We start from the raw sequence: 26,159 nt of genomic DNA on the forward strand, positions 1-26,159 counted from the left end.
ATCTTCAAGTTCAAAGACACTGCAGCAGGAGCTCATGCTATGCTTTGAGGACCCAAGGGGATCAGAAGTGTCCAGCAGTGTCTTTCACACTCTTCGTGCCACGAGGTTTGGACATTCAGGCTCTGGTTACAGAAACTGGTATACTTGGTGAATGACTTTTCACCTCTGGTCCGAAAGATTCTTGAGATTTCTTTTTTTTTTTGTCTCTCTCTCTCTCTGGAATTGCTGCTTGTGTGTCTGAACTGCCCTGGCGGCTGCGGACGCTTCCTGCCTGTCCACAGCTCAGCTATAATGTTTGAAGTGGTGTCTTGGTGTGTCAATGAGCAGGGCAGTCTGTAAAAAAATTTGTTTGCAAAAGATGTTTTTAAAAATCTTTCAAAGCACTTCAAAGACCGCTTCAGTTTTCCAAAACCATGTGAACTAGCAGCGTTTCAGAATAAGAGTGAATTTCACATTATTAGAATGTCCTATGAAAAAGCTGGCCCCCAAAATGCCTCCTTTTAAAATAAGTTCAAACGTTTGTTGAAATAGTATCAAATCTTGCAACTAGTAACATCTAAGTACTGATGGATTTCTTGTGTGGAGAGGTGAACCAACTATATTGATAATCTAATGCAAAGAAATAGTTTAAATGTTAATTTTGCATATGTTGACTCATACTGTATCATTGATTTTGATTACAAAAGAATTTCAAAACATCAGGTGTGACATTTTTCGATTAAGTTTAACCTTTAGAAAAACAGTGTGACAAAACCTGTCATAATTACTTTTATCATCGTCTCCAAGTGTGCCTTTCTTTAAAGTTAACCTTCCCACATATAATTGTCTACATAAAAGCCTCTTATAAAAATATTTCTTTATAAATATTTTGTTATTATGCTGGATAATGTAATTGATTTTCAAATATTAAACCTAACTTGTATTCCTTGTATAAAAAAAAAATATTTCTTTATATAACTGGAAGTCTACCTAAGTCTTTTTACCTAAGAACACTTGCCCTGCATTTCTTTGCCTGAGGTCTAGTTTTTCCAAAGGATCCGGCTGCTACCTTCAAATCTTTATTACATCTCTGTATCAGTGAAACTATGCACTTCACTGCACCCGTCTACATTCAGGTTCTGGAACATCTCTAAATTAAGGACAACTATGAGCTCTGGTTCTGCCAAGGCTCAGGATTTGAGAGGAAAAATGGTTACAAGTCAGGGTTAAAAAAAAATAAAGGAGTAAAATTTAGCCTGGAATTTTATTTCAGCTGAAAAGTTATGCTTGATATTTTCTGACCAGGCTGTCCATTGAAAATATTTTTTTTTCTAATTTTCATGGGCAATAACCTCCTTTCTTTCTGAAGAGTATGACCTGATATTTCTGCACAAAATACATAATATTCCTGGAACTTCCTTGTTGCTCCTGGAAACCCGTGCCATTTCTTCTGTCTCTCATAGGCTGGATGCATTTTAATTGTTAAAAGGTCTTCAAAAATTGATTTATGTTTTCATTATGGAAATATTTCTTGTGGTTTGAGTGGAAAATATAATAACTGTGATGTGAAGGAAAGGGACAACGGAGTCTAAGAAAGGGAATAAAAATTAGTTTAATGTAACATCTTTCTTCTCTACAGTCATTCCTTTTATACTATATCTTATTTGCATCTATTTCCAGGAAAATAATGCTATCATTCAGTACGGCTTTTATTTGTTTCTTAATTGCTATGGCCACCTGAGGTAGGGGTGAGGGGTGGAGTTCCCGGTGGAGAGAGCGGCAATAAATCAAAAATTGTTTTTTAAATAATATTTAGTTCCTGTCTAGTTTTAGTTCCTGAAATTCAAATTCTTATCGCCTACATCCTTGTTGATGTCTGAGATAAGAATAAAAACTTCTTTTGGAATCCAAAAGTAAAAATCCTTATATAAATATAATATTTTTAGCAATACTTTTGCTAAAGTGTTTGAGACTTTCTCTTTATGATGTTAAACCCCATGACCAGGTAGATCATAAACAGACTTCTGGCCACTCAACCATATGACTGCTACTGCCTGAGATTTTGACTGAGCCGAAGGTAATAACTCAAGGCTTTGACATTTTGTTCATAGAGACTAAGACTAAAAGTCTAGCCCAAACCCCAAGGGGGCAAAAAGGCTAAAAATCACTCCTTTCCTCCATTGCTTTCCAGTTGAAGATGAGGGGGAAGACTGAAAGTTGAATCATATTATCACCATGTTTTAGATGTGGAAAGCAGTTTCTAGATAATCCAAACTCTACATTTCATAAATAAAGAGTAGACATTACAGAGCTTTTTAGATGTTCTAACTAACTCAACAGAACAGTGATTTTTCTACCCTACCACAAGGCTTTTGTATTTTAGACACTAAATTATTTACCTAGATTACTAAAGTAGCTTTTCAACTAGGTTGTCTTTCCCTGATCTCCTCCCTTTATACTTCATTTTACACATGACTTCCCGGTGAATAGTCTTAAACATTAATTTGATCATGACACTCTCCTACCCCACATCTTTCAATGATACACTAGAGTCAAAGCAAAATATTTCCTTCCAAGTGGGATGCTCTATCTCAGAGACTCATTCATATCTTACTCCCTCTGTGATGCCTTCCTTGGCCTCACCAGCTCAGTGACATGTTCTTAGGATTTATTGCTTAACCCAATTCCAAACTGTAATTCATTAATGGATGAATTTTATAAACTATAATATACTGTATATGTTATTGTGATTATTATTTCCCTTGCTATTCTTCATAATGCCTTGTTACAGAAAAGTATGCATATTAAGTAGTCATTTAAATGTATGACACATTAATTAACATACATGATTTGTGATGCTGTAGTAAGTTGTCAAGATAACATGATGAGAATGATGAGGTTGATGATGAAGGAAAGAAGGAGGAGAAAGCACATAACAAACATGAATTAAATGATAAATATAAAACAACCATAATTGGAAAGTTGTTCTTGGACAACACCCACGTGCTTTCTTTGGTGGTTCTTCCCATTTTCCTCAGTTACTCAATGACCTCATTCTATTTTAGCAGCCCCACAACTTAGCTCTGCAAATACTTAACTAGACTGTTGATAAGAAAAGTATGGCTTCATGTTTTCATTGTCTATCATCTTTATTAAAATTAACCCAATCTTGTTCTAGTTCTTGGTCATGAGAGTTAATTGTCTGTGTTCTTCCCTGCTCACCAGTATAAGATCTAATAAAAAAGTTCTGAAAGAGCTTACCTAACCCACTGGCCAGCATTCGAGATATAATTACTGAAATATTCCAGAAAATGGCTTCTTGTACTCTTCAGTTCTTTCACTTACTTTCTGAAGATGGTCTCATTGATTTCACCCACAAGCATCAGCTAAAGTAAAACAAAGCTAGAAAAGAAATCGAAAAGTTGTCAAAGAATCACCCTCTACAAGACTTTTGACAAGATAGCTTCACAGAGGAATTCTTTCCAAATTTCAGTAATTGGACATGAGTTATTCTATAATAAAAATAATTCTAGAGCACACACATTTAAAAGCCTTCAAATTAATTTAATGGTAGTTATAAATCCAAAATGTGACACAGATGAACAAATAAAGAATACTACAGACACTTTAACTTATTAGCTATATGTACAGAAATTCCTAAAGTAAATATAGGAGTGAATTTTTTAAATCATTCAGAATAACTAAATAGAACTTTTAACAAGAATGGCAGAAAATTTATTCATATAACATATCAATTAGTTAAAGGAGCAAAATAAATAAATGGAGATTAAAAGAAAACATTTAATTTACCATAAATTCTTTCCAGGAACAAAACAAAGGAACTCTTAGTAACCATTGGAAGAATAGCTATTTCTTTGCCATGATCAAGAATACTTAGCCTAAGCTTATAGCTGACTTCATGTTTAATGGCAAAACATTAAAGGCTTTAAAAAATAAATTTAGGAACAAGACTAGGTATTACAAATGTAGAAATTTTAGTCAATATCATAGATAAAACATAAAGAAGAAATATAGCTACTGGAAAGAAGAAACAAATATTACAATTATTTGCTAATACAAAACTATCTGTCTAGAAAAATGCTACAAATTGAACAGAAAAACTGTTAGAACTAGTAAGGTGGATTAGCAAATTAACAAGATACAACATAAATACAAAGAGAAAGCCTTTTCTCTATAGTAATAATAAATAGTTAAATTTATAAAAATATTCTATTCATAACAATAAGCATATAAAATAAAAGGCAAAACTTCAATAAGAAATATACAAAACCTAAAAGAAGAAAATTGCTAAAAATTTACTAAGAAATGTAAACGAAGACTTCAATAAAAGGGAGACTTGCCAAGTTTCTGGCTGAGAAGAATTAATAATATAAAAACATCAATACTTTCAAAGTAATTTATAATTTTAATACAAATTTTAGTATTTTAGTATATGTAGAACTTAGTAATTTTAAATTATACTTGATGAAATAAATGGCTCTGAATAGGCCAGAAAAGTTTTGTAAGAAGCAAGATTGAGGAAGGGAATATATGCCATATCAGAAATTAAAATGTACTATAAATATACTATAATCAACTGTATTTATATAAATATCAGTAGTCAGAGAGTGGAAGAAAAATGTTTCCCAGAAGTAGATCTTACTTCTTAGAACAATTTAGAAATAACCTTAGAAATGAATGGAGAAAGAAAGACAGTAAAGAAATGATGCTGGAAAATTTAGTTAAGCCTTTCATTAAAAAATTAGATGTTACTAGAAAATAAATTCTACCAAGGTAAGATTTTTGTCTATTTTAGTCACAGTTCCATCCTTAGCACTTAAAGTGATGCCTGGCATTAAAGAGTTGCTGCATGAATAGATTAAAGAGATTCCCCCACACTACATAATATATGAAAATAAATTCCAAATGTATTAAATATTTAATATGTATAATGTAGTGAAATATAGCATTATAACTAGAAAAATGTAAATCAGTAGTATGTTTATTATTTTAATTTCTGATATAATATACATTCTCTTTCTTAATCTTCCTTTCTCTAAACATTTTTCTGGCCAATTCACAGCTACAATTTAAAAATATTTATTGTGTTTTACATTAGGGGAAGAATTTCTAAATATAAAGCAATGGAAGAAATTAAAAGACAAAAATGTATTTGAATGTCCTTCCAACAATATTTACAAGTTTTTACAATGTATACATCATCATAATAAAATTAATGAAGAAGATGAAAAATAAAAGAGTTTTTAAGAAAGAGGGGAAAAAGTAACATATAATTTTTATGTTTATATAAATATATTCTTTAAAATAATGGGAAAGAACACACTAAAATATTAACAGAACTTCTTTCTAGATTTTGAAATTGCAAGTAATCTCAAATTATTTCTATTTTTTGTATTTTTCCTTTTCTTAGTATAATTTATAAATAATACTTCTTTTTGTAAAGCCATAAATAAGAGATAAATTAAAACCCACAGTGCCATTATTTTAAGCGAATTCTCTGACCATCTTTACTTAAGCTATTTATTGAAGCTTATTATGCCTGGCCTTAATTCAAGTACATTTTGGAAACAGGAATTCCACAAGAAAGCATTGCCTATTACAAATTAAGAATATGCAATTTTGAACTGTTATTTATCAAATTTAAATACGTTCAAAAATGCAGTCAGGATTTCATCTTTCTATCAAAGAATCTCTCCTTTACCAACTTCACTAATATAATTAAATTTACTTTCTAATGAACATTAATATATTTTCTCTTCTGTCATTATAGTCTAAATCAAAAATTTAATAAGAATTTAGTAGTGATTCCGACTATATAACTTTTACAGTTACAACTATTTAAGTTTGGTTTCAACAAACTTATTACTATGATTCTCATTTGGTGAAATCTTACTTATTTACCCAAATAGCTACACTTTGGAACTCATTTTCCCTGGACAGCTCATTCTATTTCTATTCCTCTTTCCTGGTGACAGTAATGGCTCTGGAATTTCTTTACAGAAGGCACTGCAGGATGTATCTTGAAGGTTTTTTGTTTGTTTGTTTGTTTGTTTTAGAGTGCATGTTTGTTTGATTGGCTAATTGATAGTGCAAAGAAGGACTCTCCACCAACTCTTTGTCTCCCTGGCTTGAGGTTGTAAGAAAGAAGGCAAAATTCTGATGTATTTAATTTGTTTGTTCTGTTTTCTTGAGCTAGGGGAAACAAGACTTACTTGCTTACTTTACTTATATTCACTATACTGGATAACCATTACAAATGCTAATTCTTTTCACTTTAGTTCCATGGGGCAGAATAAGCTGGTATAATGTTTTATATGGCCTAGTAAATATTCCTTATACTATTGCTGCATTAATCACAAAGAAGTTCTTTGTTGTCAAGTATCATGTTTTCTAGTGGTTCTGGATAGTACCTCATATAATGTGAGCATTTAATGACAATGATATTTCAATACACATGAAATTTGAAATGCCCATAAAGACAGATACCACTCTTGTATGGCATTACCCTCATCATTTCCTAAATTGCATAGAAAAATAAAATGACATAGGTTCTTTTCAAAGAAACCAAATTATTTACCTTGTACTCTCTCCTTCTTTGAGTTGTAAAATCAAAACCAATGCACCATGTGCTACGTAAACCACAAGGGTGTAATCCCATGTCCTAAGAATTTTTAAATGTTCACTATTTGAACTGGCTTTCAGTATTAAGAAGCTGTATTCATATAAAGAAGAAGTACACTCTTTATGTTGATATTTTGCAGACTTATTCATAAAAAGTAAAACTGTATCCAGAATGAATTACTGTTGCTGGCTGTTTTTCTATTCAACCGTCTTTTTTTAATCATCTTTTCATTGCTCATTGAAGGAATTTGCCTATAAAATTTTAAGAAGTTACATTTAAAATAGGTACATACACTAGAACTAGCCTCTTAAATAGGATTTAATGTGACTATTGATAGCATAACATGTAGTAATAAAAAGTATAGTTCTTACTGCAGCACAAACATATTTGCATCGTTTCATATCCTGTGTATGTTTTGTGTAAAATTTACTTCCAAGAACCATAGGAGTCAACCCTTTTTTAGAGAATTGAAGAATTGCATTGGAGTTAAAATAGTATTCCAGATTTTCATCAGTATTTTAAATATATATATCTATATTAAATGTACATTTTTATCTGTTACTGAGAAATCCATTTTTTCTTGAAAGATATATGTATACCAATAAGTAAATAAATATTCAGAATTATAGTGAGTATCATGTTTTGAGCCAAGAATATAGAATTAATAATTGAGTTGACTCTTAATTAGCCCAGATGTCAAGTGAATGAACAAGGCATAGTAGATGACATTATGGAATGTTAACAAATTTAAAACATGGCAAGGTAGATAATTTTATCATATTGGGTTGTTTTTTTTAAAAAACAAAACTTTCCTCCATATCTGTATTGTTTTGTTTTTAAGGCATGCATCTAAATATGCTTTTTTAAAAACATTTTTTTCATTGTGCAATTAGTTTGTTTAATTTGCAACCTAATCCCAAAAGTCAGATGTTTCTGTGTTTAATCTACAATTTTAACCTTTATTCACATTTACCTTCATGAATTTAACTGACAACGCTCATAAGTATATTTCTCCTCTACCAAATCATTTTGATGCCAAATTCTGCCACCTTGGTGTATATAACTAATGATAGATTCGAATTTTCAGGCTATTTATTTCCTTTTTGAACTTTCTGTAAGTTTTTGTTAACTCATGATATACTACTTATATTTTCCTTCTTCTAGATCCTTCCTACTTCACAACTGCCACCTGTCTCTCTTGGAGCATTTAGGCCCACTAATCTTTTTTATCTTATCAGCCTTTTAAAAATTACATAAAAACCCACAACTAGAAAGTCAACAACTTTTGATTGTAACCCAGTTTTTCCCTCTCCTGAAAAACTGAGGAGTCAATTTGAGTAGCTGGAAGAAATTGATGAGACAAATAAATAAGAGCAGAAGATGCAAACTAAAATGCCTAGAGAGAACAAGCAAATAATGAAAATGAACAAAGAAGACTCTGTGTGGGACATTAGGGAGTGGTAGGGACTATGGCTAATTGGAAGCACAAGTTCTATCCAGAGAGCTGCTGCCACTCAATCCCAACCAATTAACTTTAACAATATCAATTATGAATTACTATACTTGTGGTTCTTAAAAGCTTCAAATAACTTATATTAAAAGAAAAAAAAAAAACACCTTACAGGCAAAATTACATTCCTGACACACCTGACTCAGAAGAATTTTATATTTTAAAGAAATGCATAGGCCAGCCAATGATCCTATGAGTCCAGGGATACTACTTGAAAAATTCAAATCAATTAATATTCCCTGATAGCATGGTAGGCATTAACTAATGACTTTAATAAAGTAAGAAAATGATTCTTGAAACCAGTAATTAAATTTGACAACTCAAATATAAACAGAACACTAATGATGGCTTTTTTCTAATTAAATCACTTGAGGCTGTATGGGTTCTTATAGTTCATCTGGTTAACTCTCATCAATCCAAAATCTCCTTTCCTACATCCCTAAAGGAAAAATATCTTTCCTTAGCTTGAATATTTCCAGGAATAGAAAGCTGATAGCCCTTACAGCAGCCCATGCCACTAAAGAATGGCAAACATGAAATAATTTTCCATACCCTACTCTGGGATCCATCTCCTACTGGTCCCAAAATTCCTTCAGACCAATGCAGAACAATAATAATTCCTTGAGAGCCATTTATCTGCTTAACATCATAGTTAGCCCTGTACATATCATCTCATTTAATCTTCAAAATAACTCCAAGTTAGATATTATTATTCCCATTTTTGAGGTAAGAAATTGAAGCTGAGAGAAGTTAAGAAATCAACTCAGGGATAAACAGGTAAATTAAAACACAATTCCTTTTTGCTTCTGAACCTTTAAAAGTATGGAGTCCAAATCATTACACTTTTGATTCTGAATCTCTACCCAATTACATGGCATATTACTGATTTGCCACCGAAACAAAATTTGTGCCAAGAAATTTGAAGCGCAAAATTGATTTTTGCTACAATTGTGTATACACTTTGTATACATATGAGGTCTGCTAGTTGGAAAATTGAATTCAGCAAAGTCGTAAAGTACAATAAAGAGTGCAGTAAAATTTATTGAAAGTATGATACAGCATTACATCAAGTTCATAATAAAGAAAGACTGTGTTTAGCAAAAGTAGAGAAAATGTTTCTTCTTGAATATAAAGGAGATCAAGTCAGAGCCACCTGCTAACTCTACAACTTAAGCAAAATTACTTAATTTGACTTCTGGTTTCCAATTCTGCATGTAAAGAGATTTAAGTCATCACTGCTGTCCTTACAAGAGAAAAAGTTGAACAAATTCAAAACTTTTCTTAGATTCATCAGAGAACTGAAGCCACAAGGCAAACTGCTGTCCCCAAAACTGGTGAGACAGACAGGTGGGTAGGGAGAATCACAGCTTACTGCAGAAGCAGCCCAGGAATAGAAACATCTGGTGGAGCCAGTTCCAGGGTAGGAAAACACAAACTGTGATTGACAAATTATAAAAATTATAAAAAATAGAAAGACTTCCTTGCTTGCAGATCTGCTTTACAAGGAACATTAAAGTTCTTCAGGCAGAGGAGTATGATACCAACCAGAAATTTGGATCTACACAAAGAAATATCAGAAATGGAATAAATAACAGTATTATAATATTCATTTATTTTCTTCTGTTTAATTGCTCTAAAACATAACTGACTACCTAAAGAAACAATAGGAACAATGTATTATATGTTGATAGCATGTGTAAAAGGAAAATTATGACAAAAATATCACAAAGATTGGGAGGGAAGAATTAGGAATATAATGCTGTAAGGTCCATACATTACACTTGATGCAGCAAAATTTTGTTAAATTTAGACTCAGATTAAATAAAAATGTATATTATAACTTTATAAATCAATACTTTTTAAGGAAAAGCGCTATAAACATGTCAACAGAGGAGATAAAATGAAATTATGAAATATGCTCCATTAATGAAAAAGGCAGAAAAATAAAATGGAACAACTAAAATACAGCAAGCAACATGATAGTTTGATCCATTCATATCATAATAACTTTAAAGGTGAATGGTTCAAACACACCAGTTAAAAGATAAAAATTGTCAGACTGTATAAGAAAAATCAATACCCCACCATATGCTGTATTCAAGAAACCTGACTTAATATAACGCTATAGTAAAGTAAGAATGGAAGAAGGTATTCCACGCAAACACTAAGCAAATGAAAGCTGCATTAGCTATATTAATGTCAGACAATACAGATCTCAGAACAAGGAATATTATTTGAGATAAAAAGAGACATTTTATATTGATATAACATAAAACTCTTAAATGTAAATTCACCTAAAACAAAACTTCAAAATACATGAGGCAATAACTGATAGGCATGAAAAGAGAAATAGGAAAATAGATATTTAAGGTAGCAAACAAATGACACATAAGAATAAGTAATTCCAATTCTATACAATCTCTTCCAGACAATAGAAGAGCAGGGAACACTTCCCAACTAATTTTATGAGGACAGAATTATTTTTACAACAAAATCACACAAAGCCATTATAAGAAAAGCCAACCTCAGAGCAATATACCCCATGAACATACACACAAATATCTGCAACAAGATATTATGCAATCAAATTCAGCAACGTGTTAAAAGAAAAATATGCCATAACCTACTGAGGGGTTTCTCAGGTGTGTAAGGTCGAGCAATATAAAAAAAAAAAAAATCAAGGAATGTAATTTATCATAAACAGACTAAAGGAAAAAAAATATGATCTCCTCAACAGGTGCAGAAAATGTGTTTGAAAAGTTTAACATCTATACATGATAAATATCTCAGCAAATCTATAATGAAAGGAACGTCCTTAAACTATTAAAGGGCATCTACAAAAAAACCTATAATGGGGGCTTCCCTGGTGGCTCAGTGGTTAAGAATCCGCCTGCCAATGCAGGGGATAAAGGTTCGAGTCCTGGTCCGGGAAGATCCCACATGCCGTGGAGCAACTAAGCCCGTGCGCCACAACTACTGAGCCCGCGGGCCACAACTACTGAAGCCCATGCGCCTAGAGCCCGTGCTCCACAACAAGAGAAGCCACCGCAGTGAGAAGCCCGTGCACCACAAAGAAGAGTAGCCCCCACTCCCTGCAACTAGAGAAAGCCTGCACGCAGCAACGAAGACCCAATGCAGCCAAAAGTAAATAAATAAATTAATAATAATAAAAAAAAAACTATAATGAACATCATACTTAATGGTAGGAGACTGAATGCTTTCCTCCTAAGGTCAGGAACAAAGCAAGGTTGAACTCTCTCAACACACCTATTCGACATCATACTTGAATCTCTAACCTGTTCTAAAAGGCAATAAAAGGAAGGAAAAAAGTCGTATTGATTAGAAAGGAAGCAATAAAACTATCTCAAGTTACAGATGACATAACTGCCTATGTAGAATATCACTAAAAATCTCCTAGAATTAATGTGTCTTTAATAAGGTAGCAGTATAAAAGGTCAATAAGTATACAAAAATCAATTTTCTTCCTATAATGACAGGAATGAACACTTGAAGTTTCAAATTTAAAAAAAATTTACAATAGCCCTCCAAAAATAAATTAACAAAATTTGTGAAGTATCTTTACAATGAAAACTGATGGTCTTATTTAGAAGAGCTAAAACTGATGGTCTTATTTATAAGACCTAAATAAGGAGAAATAGACTTTTTTTATAGATTGGAAGAAACAATGTTTCTAATATAATATATCAATTATATCTAATTGATCACTAATATATCAATTTTCCCCAACTTGATCTGCAGAACCAGTGTACTCACAAACAAAATCCCAGCAGGTATTTTTGCAGATTTAGAGTAGCTGATTCTAAATTTTATATGAAAGTGCAAAGGAACTAAAAGAGCCAAAACAATTCTAAATGATGAACTAAGTTGAAGAATTCACAGTATATGATTTCAGGATGTACTATAACACTATAATCAAGATAGATGCATATGTTAAATGAGATATTATAGGGAACTTGGAAATTGACACATATGAACATAGTCAACTGTATTTTAGTAAGACTTTAGCTTTTCAGAGCAGCTTAAGGCTCCTGGCAGGATTGATGGGACTCTGAGGGGATGCTGAGATTACCCAGGGAAATCCAAATAAGATCTGTAGTTTAGTTTATTGAATTTTACCAATGATAATTTCTTAATTTTTATATAATTGTTCCATGGTGCATAAGACATTAACATTAGGAGAGTTTGAGCAAAGGCTATATAAGATAAAGGTATAAGGATATATTAAATAAATATATAAGGCCAGGATTTGGGGTGCTTTCTTATCTGTGAGAAAATACATAAAATCAGATAGATTTTCCCTTAAAAGTCTTCTTTTTTAAAAAAAATTAATTTATTTGTTTATTTTTGGCTGAGTTGGGTCTTTGTTGCCGTGCACAGGCTTTTCTCTAGTTGCGGCGAGAGGAGGCTACTCTTCGTTGTGGTGCATGGGCTTCTCATTGCGGTGGCTTCTCTTGTTGTGGAGCACAGGCTCTAGGCGTGTGGGCTTCAGGAGTTGTGGCTCGTGGCTCGTGGGCTCTAGAGCGCAGGCTCAGTAGTTGTGGCGCATGGGCTTAATTGCTCTGCAGCATGTGGGATCTTCCCGGACCAGGGCTCGAACCCGTGTCCCCTGCACTGGCAGGTGGATTCTTAACCACTGCACCACCAGGGAAGCCCTAGAAGTCTTCTTGAAGGCAACAATAACACCTTATTGATTCAAATACAAGAAATGAAATTAAATTGTAAATACACAATTTTACATTTTCTGAGCAATTTTACATTTTTCTGGCATATAATATGAAATTATCCAAATAAACAAGTTTATGGGTCCTTAACTATAATTACAACAGTCATTTTAAAAAATATGTGTTGGATTTTAATAAACCCCAAAAAGCTCACCAAGAAACAATTACTGTTACTAATTACATAGATTATCAGAAGAGCTTTTCCTTTGCAGAATCATCCAAAATATGGATTTGTGTAAAGTAATTTCAATCTATACTCAAATGAAACCTTTTTTCTAAATTTTATTTTTCCAATTCTAGGAGATGGAAGTATAGTTAAGGACTAAAGCTGTAGATGCTCTTCAGATGTGAAAAAATCTTCAACAGGAAGAGGGGTTAAGAAGTTAAACCACGGTAACAATGATGCATCAGTGAAAGGCATGTTCCTTTTCTTTGCTACGGTTTAAACTAGAAAACCTGTCATTTGAAAGAATAGGTGTTCTTTGAGCCATGGGTGGCAACGTAAGTCACAAGCTTATTCTGCCTTTTTAGCCTGAAGCTGAAGTCCTGATTCTCATTCTGACAATTCCCCTGCAGCTTTCTGGTATGCTCTGGTTATACATGCCATAGGGATTATCAGCCAGCAATTACAAACTTTCTTCTGTGTAGGTTCCTGATTTTTAAGTCGACTGACTTGTAATTTTAACTTTTTCCTATTGCTATCTTTAATCTCAGTTAAGATGGAATTCACAGTAGTCGAAATTAAAAACAAAACAAGACAGATTTTGAACTAAATTTGAAAAATGTCTAGGCTGTTGTTGACACCAGTATTACGGAGACTGTGAGGATAAATAAATATGCAGACATACACGCAGATTATTCTGTTGAGCTTTGCTCTTCAACAACTAGTGTCGCAACTAATAGAGAAAAGCCTCGTAGGCCATTGGAAGACTTGTTCCATGGGAATGGAATTAAAGATTGGGTTCAAATATATTTGAAACCCTGCCTAAGGATCTGGCGACCCAGATTAAAGGGGACATAATTTGACCCATTGCATGCATGGCCAAAATCAGAGTGAGAACGTGCAGTCAGGTTCTTAGCTCACTGCACATTTGCCCACCAAAGTCAGCCTACCTCATGGGATTTACTCTTGTCTTCTCAGGAAGTGTTTGAGAGCCTCAGAGGAAAAATTCTTGGAGGTTGGATCCTGTGCCTTCTCTTCAGGTCCCCTGCCAGGTGCAATGCTTTCACCTCCTCTTCTAAGTCCTATGAATTTCCCAGGGACTCGCGAGCGCCTAGCCCAGGACCAGCCGTGACACTCCTCCATCTCAGAACAGCTTGCTTAACTCTGCCTCAAAATTCAAACTCCCAGCACCCCATGAGGCCATACCTTCTGTGGCCTCTGCATGATTCTCGGACATTCCTTAGATACCCAGCCCTAGCCTTCACCCATAGGTCTGGTTGCAGTCAGGCCTGATTATCTGTCTGTCTTCACAACTAGGTGGCAAACTCCTTGCTGTGTCCCCTCCTCTAGCTGTGTAAAGAAAAGTAAACAAATTTTGGTGACTTGCCTTTGCAGTGTCCACCTCAAACAAATAGACAAACAAAAAATTAGATGGTGATGAGGGCCTGAAAATGATAGCAATATTTACAATACATTATTGTCATAGAGAGTAACTGAGGTTTGACTTAGATGGTGTCAAAGCTATTTTTGAGGAATGACTTCGAAACTGACAGCTTAATAAAGAGCTTGCCTGCAGGAGATCTCCAGGCAGAGAGGACACTAGTACAAAAGCCTCTAGTCAAAATAGGTGGTTTGTTCAAAGAACACAAGAAGGCCAGAGCGTCTGGGGGGCAGTACGAGGGTGCTAAGAGATGTAGTTGGAGAGGTGGCCAGGAAAACAGGACATGGGACTTTGTAGGCCAGAGTATGGAGTTCTAAATGCAATGGAAAGACAATAGAGTTTTAGCATGGGCATGACAATCTTATTTTTCTTTTAAAAGAATCATTCTGGATTTTAGGGGACTGAATACAGGAGTCTAGAAGACAAGTTCATGAAATACTGCAGTAATCCAGAAGAGATGAGGTATGGACTCTTCCAAGAAAGGCAAAAGTTTGCCTCTGGGACCCTCCTTTTCCTAACCTTACACAGGTGACCAAGCCCCCTCCTGATTGACACATTCCTTCCTTAGATATATTGACGTCTTTCATCAGGTTAAAGTCAGGTCTTGCTGGGCTCTTTTTCAGGTGCTTTTGAAAATATCTGCTTTGATCCATAATATCTTGATTTATGGTTTAACTCTCTAAGAGTAAATTTATTTTCTAATTCTCAGAAGGCAACTCTGTTACAGCCTTCCCGTATACTATCAACTCCAAGTATGAACAAACTTGCTAAATAAAGTTTTATAATTCCTTTTAAATATTTGTGGAAGTAGAAGAGTTAGGGATATTCTTTTAAAAATTACCCTCCCAGGTTCTTTCCACATAGTTCCACAAAATACAGTTAAGAGCATTGAAATTATAACAGCCTAAGAGCTATCAGAGACCTTGGAACTATTAGCATTAATAATAATATCATCTTAAATTGCGTAAGACTTAGAACCTTAAGATTAGTCATCACTTCTACTTCACCAAGCCCTCTCCCATCTAAGTTCAGAAGTCCACACTACAATGTTTTATTAAGTTCTTGTGTACCTCATATTGCTTCAGAGAGAGAGGAGAGACACGATTATATAAGAAACAGTCTCTGCCCTCATGAAGCCACTGTCGACTGAGGAAAGCAAACCTTATATCCAATGAGAATACAGTTTGCATGGGCCACTGCTGATCCAACCAATGCTTTTGTGCTAATTAGAAAAAAGGTACCCCTTCATCAAAATACTTTACATCCATCTGCCAAAATATTGTTGTAATACATGGCTATTTTTAGAAAAAGACAGGTTACTTCCATCTGCCTGAAGTTTGTCTAAACAAATACACAAATACATTTGTCTAAATAAATAACCAGTGTGAATGGTGTCTCCTGTGTTCCACCCGTCCTGTACAACCACACACAGCAGTCCTGGTTGGCTTTTTGCAACAAGAGGATTCCAGGAGAAGAAGGAAGGCAAGACAGAAGGGTCGGAAGGAGAAGCTGCTTGAGAGGTCAAGGAATACTTCATGGAGGCGGCACAGCTGCCTAAAATTTGATCATCTTAAGCAAAACATCTTCAAACAGTCCTTAAGATCACATATATTCATAGCACTTCTTTGTGATAGGTAAAAGAACAAAATCTCATTTGGAGAAAGGAACACTGGACATGGAAAGATCCACTGGTTTGTGTAATATTATGAAGTTGAAGCCAGGATCCAGATATTCTGATACTCCATTGCCTACCTTCCCACATGGCTATGCTGTTTTCTAACTTTCCCATTCCTTCGCAGTCTCAAACTTAATGCTTTTAAAATATAAACACCAAGGTACACCATCCTGAACATTTAAGTCTGTGTCACTTTATAGTATGCAAATCAGAAACACTCAGCAGTTTTTAAACCATCAAGGTCAGTACCATACCTACCTCTCGTAGAAACCGAAGACCCCTGATATTACTGAATTGTTTTTCCCTCACTAGCTAATGCACTGGTGCCTGCAGTATCCTTTATGGGGAAGAAAAAGAGAGAGGAAAAAAAAAAGCTTTCGAATAATTTTTAGGTGAAGAGGTAAACATAAACACTTCTCAGAAGTGAAACTCTGGCTTTCCAGATTAACAACAGTAAAATAGCAGTTGAAGAGAGTACAAAGAAGAAAACAACAACAGTATTTACCGCTGTTTAATAATGAATTGAAATATACTAGCTACCCCAATTTTCAATATTCTTGAAGCAGACAGGATTTCCATCTGGTGATGGGACTTTCAGGATTTACAAACTCCCATGAAGGCGGATGGCTCTAGGGTTAAATGTGGATAGAACCAAAAAGAGATCCTTGAAGATAAACTAAAGAAGGGCTACCTCTTTGGCTGTCTGTTCATTTCCTGATTTATTTCTTTTTACCCATAATTCTGGATAATCTCAATTTCAAAGACTACTGAATACTTACAATCAGTATTCCTCAATAAGCAACTTGTATTTATATTTGTTCAAAATTGAAATTCAGAAATGAGGGACAACATTCTAGGTTCAATGGGCTGGTGTCCTATTTGTTCTAATATCTGGGACAAACATTTTTTCTATTCTAGGTTTCTATGGGTATAACCCGTCAGTCATTTTATTTTCATCTTACCTTTTCTTCCTCTGGTGCTAGTGCTTACTTTAAAAAAAAAATGCCACTTGCTATTTTGTACCCACCTCCTCGCCCGCCACCCCAGCACTTGCCATTTTCTGTCTCTCTTTCTTGTCCTTCTCACTGTCTCTCTGTTTCTTTCTTTCTCTCTCACACACACATACACACACTTAGCTGAATATCTCAATTCAAGGGGAGAAATTTTCCTACAAAGTTTCAACAAATGAGTTGTGATCCAGCTTCTCTGCTCATTTTCTATAGTCGTATAATTTTACCTGCCTTCGTCATTTGTTCTTTCCTACCTTTCTATGCAGAACTTACTTTTCATTTGCTCAATTTTTACTAGAAATTTGTTTCAAATATTGGGGGGTTGAGGCAAGTATCATGTCACTCAAAATAGCTATTCTCTTGCTTTTGTTTGATCATTTAGGATTATCAATTTTACACTTAATGCTAAAAACTCGCCATGACGTATTTAATAAGGATATCTTGTGATTCAATTTTTTGAAATGATTGCATGCCTGGTATTTTCAAGGACACTGTACTGCATGTGGCTCATCCCAACAGCTTTGATGTTTTCCAGAGAGACAAGATTATTTTCTGTGATGAGAGCAAGAGTGGTGGTGATGGTGACTTGACTCTATTTTGTTCATTTGCTGCATTGTACTGTTGATAAACATTATGTTGTCAATTAAATTATAAGAAATGACAAATAAAGCTGTTCCTCAAAATGTAAACAAGACCGATGTTGGTTGGTTGGTTCGTTTGTTTGCCAATGAGAGGCAGAAAGTTGACTTTGTCACAGACTGCTGTCTTCTCTCAGGTATACATTTCCTTCTGAAGGGGTGTGTGCAATTTTAAGTGTAATTTAATGGTGTTATGTAAGTCAACTATCTTGGCCATGGCAGGTTAGAAAGTGAAACAATTTCATAACTGGTTGGATAATTACTAACCCTGAAGAGGTATCTTATTTGGGCACTAAATCAAGAGTATTAACCTGTCATGATTAGATTATCCAAATGCAAAATATGTACTACACTAGAGATTACTTTTTGAAGATAAACGCACACATACACAAACACACATTCACATACATACACATACACACACATACACACACACAAAACCTGAACTCTGAAGGCTTGACTAAGGTTAGATAAAATGTAAAATGTCAAACAGACTACATAAGAAGGTACTTAAAACATTCTTCAGGATGAGAATGCTTGGATTATGATTGAATATGAACATAAAGACTACTCAATTAAGGAAATTTGTTGATATACAATAGTACCAATACTTCCATTTGCTTAGTATTTTTAACTTCTAAAAGCACTTTCACATCTATTATATCTTTTTATATGTAATTTTATTCAACATAAAATTGCCATTGTCGTGATTGTTAAACTGCAAATAATTTAAAGAATCAATCTGTATAGGTGCATTTCAAATAGCACTTTTAAAGTTCTTTCATATATACAACACTGAAATGTTTGTATTCAAACCGATTTCTGAGAAATTAGTCTACTCCACACACAGACATACAAACACATACTCCATACATACACATACAAACACAAAGAGAAAAATATTTTAACTTAGGGCCTACCTAGGTAAGATGAACTGAATAAATGATCAGGCTAAATAATAGAGAAAAAATTCTTTAAAACTTATAATATTTGCCCATAGATTTGCAAAGAACTAATGAGTAAATTGGAGTCATGTAGACCAAGAAAGGGTTGGCATCTTTTACTTTCTAAATAGTGTGGCCAGGAAATATCACAGACCAAGTAAATTACAATTTTGTGGGGTGAGACCAATCACAATATAATTTGAAGCTAGCCAGGTGTTTCTAATAAGGCTGAGAACTATGATGTGATCACATCATTTATTTTAGTGTACAACTATCACAGTTACAGAACAATATGCATGTATGAAAGTTGTATTCAAAATAAATACCATCTATATTTTAATATTCTCTGTTTTAAAAAAATCTAAATTTTACTTGGGTGAAAATATAGCATATGCAATCACTGACTGGATTACATTTTGTCATGTAGAAGAGAATTAGGTTATTGTACATTGTACTATAGTACAATGGAAACACAAAGGTTACAACCCACCAGCCCTAACTATTATAAATTCACAATAGATCCTGAATTATGGAGGATTATCTGAGAGAACAAATGTCCCACAAAGCAAAAAGGAAATAGGTGACTATACAAATGATCTAAAGTGCCTAAGCTTGAAAAATAAAAAGCAAAATTAATTTATACATCTGTGCTTTACATTTTGAATAAATTTTTGACTCATTAAACAAAAACATTAATCTCTGTAGGGGGAAAATATATCTGTTTTCAATTATCTCAAGTTTGAGTTTGAAAACACAATATTAAAAATTAATGACTCTACACTTCTATTTAAAATGAGCACCTCATCTCTGACATTCTTTGTCCTCATTTTTGACCTGAGTCACATATTTCACTTGTCCTTTACCCAGAGTCATAAATTCTAAAAGAACATTGCATTACTGTCAATCACTAGGTCAGCAAAAGCAGGAGACCAATGAGTTCTGCCTGACCTCGGCATCACAGTAAGCCAATGAAAACATTAAAAGACTGACTTCTACAATGTTCCAGGACCCAATGTCAGCACTGTGGAGTTCCAGCACCTGCAGACTTTTAACAGTAGTACCAGAATTTGGTCCAGAAAACTGCTGACTAGTACATCAATTTGTAGAGCTATTGTGCCTTAGGCATGGATGTATATTTTTTACTATGAACTATAATAACAGTGACATTTAATCATACCTTCATTTACTTTCTGGCTCAGCTTCTGGGAACAAGTTCTATCCCACTTTCGTGATAGTTTGAATAGAATTGATTATTGGCACCATTAGCAACATAAATTGTGACCCAACGAGTCTATCAGATGCACTTAATAAAGTTAAATGCACTATACATGGATATCCCAGATGGCTGGATCCTTGAACAGCTAATTAAGGTAAACTCTTGTTTCATATTTCATAAGAATAATCTACTCTGGACATCAGCCAGAAAAGAAGGTAGGAGAGTATTTTTCCTCATGGCTAAGAGAATAGACTGTGTTTATTCACTGTGATTAGCCAAACAATTTATATGATTGCTCCCATAAATACAATCATTTCCAAAAATTAATACAGATTTTATATCTAGTACAACAGAAGTGGGATCATCCTTATGTAGTGGTTCCTGTATTAGGAATAACAATTACACATTCATATAGCACATTACATAAATGCTAAACTGAAAAAATTCTTTCATGCTTTTAGTATGCTATATTTTTGTAAAGACAGTCTTGTGTATATTTCTGAGACAAATCTTTCATTTTAAAGCCAAGACATAATTAAATACAATAAAGGAACATCAATAAAGGAAAATCAGCATTGAATTCTTCAAAGGTAATTGGTAGACTTTTATCGATTAAATTTGAAAACACTAAAAAAAATAAACTTTATTGCACAGAACATGAAACCAAGCATTTATACTTCATTCCCAGGGATGGGAGAAATCTTGAGATCTAGTTACAAGCTGATTACTTGAAACAGTTTAAAAAAAAAAAAAAGTAGTGACAAAAACGGATGCATCCTAATTGAATTGTCCACTTCATTTTGCCCATTCTGTTCTGTAGTGTGAGCAGTAGAGTATATCCTGGTTTTAGCTATGCAGGATAAAAGTCTATCTGAAGTTGGAGTCTATAGCTGGCTTTTCACAGTAAATTGACCTTGCTCGGTGCAGCCAATGTCATAATGCTCTGTTTTATCTGGCCTGAGAGAGAAAATCGCAAATTGCTTCTGCATGATTAGTTCTGCCACTTCAAACGTGTTTCTTCCGAGTTGGCTTCCACACTTACTGCTAAAGATATGTGCCACTGGGAACACTGATCTGACTCTGAACTTCTCCAATTAAATAACCCTTTAATTGCCAGCTCAAGAAAAGGTATTCAGCAGAACAAAAAGGAATCTTTCAATCAATGTAACTTAAACGTGTTTTTCATAGGCTATAAGCATAAAAGAGAACATCTTTTTTTAAAATGACTTATTGTAACTTGGAAATCTATCAAAATCAAATTGAATGTAAAATCAGATAAAGTTTTAAAAAGATTTGCAAGTTGAGTTTGAGATGTTGGCAAATATATTTAATCACTGGCATAAGATATTCAGGGAATTTTTCCACCATGAAATATCTAATTTACTCTAAGAATTTTAATATTATAACACACTGAAAATTTATTCCCTTTACCTATAAAATTTACACCCTATTTTAGAAACTCATATGGGTACAATTTAATTTTCCCAGTCAAGGAAAAAAACACTGCATGATCAATTGTTATAAAAATACTAAGAGGCAGCAATTCCCAAATAGATAAGACTGTCCATTTCATCTAATAACAATAATAATAATAGTAATAGTAATAGTAACAAAAGAGCTAATGATTTACATATCCACTTAGAATATCAGGGACACAGCTCTCTAAATAAACAGTTATGCCAAAAAAATATAGTCCAAAAATCTGTTTTCCCTTCTGACTTCTTATATCACTCAGTATAGACTCTTAAAACCAGTGACATATTAATTTTACACCTCATCAAAATACAAGCATGGTGACTTTCATAATGAACAGGAATTGCATTAACTGTTACAAATCCCAGAAAACATAGGATTGAATTCAGTGACAGCACTCCAAAAAAAAAAAAAAAAAGATATTTCAAGAAATTTCTTTTAGCTAAGTTCACAGATTTATCTTCTACTAACAAAACTGCACTACCATAAAGACCTTCAAGACAATGAAAACAAAGCAAGGGAGAAGATTGGAATTTGTGAAAAAACATTTTGTTCTTTTGTGGGTTTTTTTGTTGTTTGCTTGTTTGTTAGTTTCCTTTAGTCTGTGAAATGTGGAAGTTCTAAACTATGTTGGGGCAGATACCTATATAAAATTGAAAGCTCTTGGTAACATGTCTTTGGTGAGTCAAATTTTAAATTTTAGATATTATTTTATATATTACTATATATTTGATATTAGATATATATATGATACATTTAAATTGAAATAGGAGGTAGATATCAAACTAAAAGAATTATACAAGTGATTGTAAGTGTTCAAGTTGGAGACTAGAATCTATCCTTTGTGTCATCTTCTACCTCATTTTTGCTGTGCTGCTGCAGACAAAAGTGTAACACATGTTTGAAAAATAAGATTCGTTGAGTGTTTTTAAGAAAGGGTAATAAAAGAGGAATGCAAAATTCATGGGGCTGAACTGTGCTTAAGCCCTGCTATCAGATACAGACAGGAATGACCCAGGGTAGATAGGTCCACTTAAAGGTGAAGAGGGAACTAGAAAGGTGTCACCTGACAAATAATTCTGCATATCAGAAGATTTTGTTAGCCAGCCTGACACATAAATGACACATGTTGTCAACTTCTATTAATCTCTTTACAAACGATGACAGCACCAAGAAACAACCACTTTTTCCTTAAGGATTGAATGGTTTTACAAAGTTCTACGCATTTTCCTGGGTCAGAAATGAAAATATTTCTCAGTAATGAAAAATTTATAATTTCTATTTACAACCTAATTTGAAGATGTGAAAGTGTTAGGTATTGGGTAAAGATTGTTTCATTATGTGGTATCATTATTTTAACTTTTTGTGAGAAACAGCTTAAATCAGTCCTAGGCATTTTACAGGCTTGAAGATGCTAGAACTCAAGTATGTTGTACATGTAGGAATGAGTTAAGTGTTACGTGAAATTATAACTTTAAAAAGGGTATTTTTAAATAAATATGAATTCTGGAATGAATTTGTTAAATCATCAGAAAAATACATGCTAATGTATGTTGCTTACTAATGAATGAAATGTTTTAAAACTTTCCTGTAAACTAGAGAAGATATATAAATACCGGAGTGCTGTCAGTATGATAAAACATAATAACACCAGCCAATTCTTTGTTTTGCAAGAGAGGCTTCACATGGAAAAGTTGATAGATTACATTCCGTCAATGAATTAGTATTCACAAAGGCAATTTACCATCAGATATTAATGTAGTTCCTTCAATTTCTCCAGATGATTTTAATTATTTTATTACCCTTGATAAAATCTCTATGGTTTGCACTGAGCAAATACTAATTTTGTGTTCCCCACATAAACTGTTAGCAAAAAAAAAAAGCTAAAATAATCAAGATTACAAATCATGTTTGCTATGTGCTAGCCAGCATGTGAGCTGTGATGCTATGTTTTTATTCACTGCCTCGACCCATCTTCTTTAAAACCACAAAATAAGGTATGTAAAGGTCACGGGTAGGATTAGATCTCTACATGCTTGAACATCCCAACTTAAGAAAAAAAAAATCACCTTAGAATCCTGGACTCAGGCCACCAAAGTAGCATTATGCCCTTGAGAAAGCTATTTGCAGCCTGGCTGTTATGAATAGACTTACCCACCACCAGCTGGGCTATGTTTAACACAAGAGCATCTTCCAAGATAGCTATTCATTAAATTAGGTTCATGCTCAATTATCCCTTTTCATCTTTCTCTTCTACTCCACCTATTTTCAACCAACCTGTGAACAGAGTAGGACTCCCTTCCCTACCCCATCCCCACCAAATAAAAAAAAAGAAAAAGGAAAAAAAGGAAAGGAAGTTTAAATAAAATCAAAATATTTTGGCTTCATTACTCCTTGAGTTAGTATCTTATATTTCTCCTTCCATTTCCTGCCAAATTCTTTGAAGCGTGTTTTGTGTTCACCACCTCCATCACTGGTTTCTCCTCAACCACCTGCTACATGTCATTGTACAGCCCTTATCATTCCACTGTAGTTTTGTTCTACAAGGTCACTCAATCAAATGGGACAATCAATTAGTATTTCTCTTTTCCACCTCATTCAGGTTAAGCTTTAATTTCTTTCAATATGTTTGATCACCTCCTTACAAAAATCTCTTTTCTTGGCTGTTGTCAAACCAAACACCATTCTCTTATCAATTTTGATTTTTGTGACCGGACACTATTTCAGTCCAAGGGTTGTCTCTTTAGCTTCTCCTTAGTTGTCAAAACGTATCTTCAGGGACTTTTCCACCATGGATATTCAACTTTGACTGAAAACACTGTATGTATAAAATCCCCCTGGAAGTCTCTATGTCTATAATGGTACCAAAATGATGCAATTGATCATTGTTAAAAGTTTTGAGCCATTTCTCCTTTTCTATTTACCTGCATCCAAGTTCTAAAGGTGTCATTCCCATCCCTTTCTTCAGTGAGTGTGCCCAAATTTCTTTGTCAAGTCCAGAGCTTATATATTATATATATATTTTTATATTTACATATATTTCCAAATATAACCTGAATCTTTCTACATGCAAGCTTCACCAATACATCCAACCTAAAAATAATAAAAGCAAACCATGAGTTTACGTTTCCTCCTTCTTTCACTCAGTATTGATGACATGACCTTTCTTCTCATTACCAAGACTCAGACCTGAACATCACCTATGATTCCTAACATGTTGCTAATAATTCTTAATCTGTTTTCTTATCTTCATACATTTATTTATATAAACAACATTAAGCCTTAAATATTCCAGGCAGAGTTCATTCAAAAATGAAAGGAGCAAAGTGTCCTTCTTTAAGTAACTAATTACCTAATTAGGGATTCAAATACATAAGCAATACAGTGGTATCCCAGATTAATGTGAGGTCATTATTTTGGGGACCAAATAGAAAAGACTATTAGCCAAGAAAGGCAACTCAGGATCAAAAACAAATTTTATAGGAAAGCAAACAAGCATATATTTTTAGTATTAAAGAGATTACAGGAGGCAAAAACTGGTCTTAAACTTGGCAAATAGAAGTGAGCTACTAATATTGAGTTGGACACTAGAGAAAGGTAAGGTAAGATAGGATGATATTTCAAAAGTAAAGATAAAGTAGTGTTATAAAAAAAAGAGGGGAGAAGTGAAAAGATAACTCCAGAGAATGATGATATTTAAGGAGCAGGAAGAGAAGATAAATTAGCAGATGTGGTTAAAAGAAGAAATATGAAAGCATTCCCAATCCAAGAAACTGTCCTTTTATTCTTTTTGTACTACCATATCTCCTCCAGCTTTTTTATGCTCTATTATAGAATTTAATACATTATATTGTAAAGTTGATTTTCTTGTCTCTCTCCCTCATTAGATCATCAGTTTCTTGAGAACAAGAAGTGTATCTAGTTTATCTCTCTATCCCTAGAGCTTAACATATTGCCTGTAATATAAAACCCACTCAGTTCTCCAAAGAACATATACAGATCGCCAACAAATGCATGAAAGGATGCTCAACATCACTAATCATTAGAGAAATGCAAATCAAAAGTACAATGAGGTATCACCTCACACTGGTCAGAATGGCCATCATCAAAATATCTGCAAACAATAAATGCTGGAGAGGGTGTGGAGAAAAAGGAACCCTCTTGCACTGTTGGTGGGAATGTAAATTGATACAGCCACTATGGAGAACGGTATGGAGGTTCCTTAAAAATCTAAAAATAGAACTACCATACGACCTAGCAATCCCACTACTGGGCATATACCCTGAGAAAACCATAGTTCAAAAAGAGTCATGTACCACAATGTTCATTGCAGCTCTATTTACAATAGCCAGGACATGGAAGCAGCATAAGTGTCCATCGACAGATGAATGGATAAAGAAGATGTGGCACATATATACAATGGAATATTACTGAGCCATAAAAAGAAATGAAATTGAGTTATTTGTAGTGAGGTGGATGGACCTAGAGTCTGTCATACAGAGTGAAGGAAGTCAGAAAGAGAAAAACAAATACCGTATGCTAACACATACATATGGAATCTAAAAAAAAAATGGTCATGAAGAACCTAGGGGCAAGACGGGAATAAAGACGCAGACGTAGAGAATGGACTTGAGGACATGGGGAGGGGGAAGGGTAAGCTGGGACGAAGTGAGAGAGTGGCATGGACATATATACACTACCAAATGTAAAATAGATAGCTAGTGG

Source organism: Balaenoptera physalus (assembly GCF_965194825.1).
Source record: "Balaenoptera physalus genome assembly, chromosome: 3".
Classification (NCBI taxonomy): Eukaryota; Metazoa; Chordata; class Mammalia; order Artiodactyla; family Balaenopteridae; genus Balaenoptera; species Balaenoptera physalus.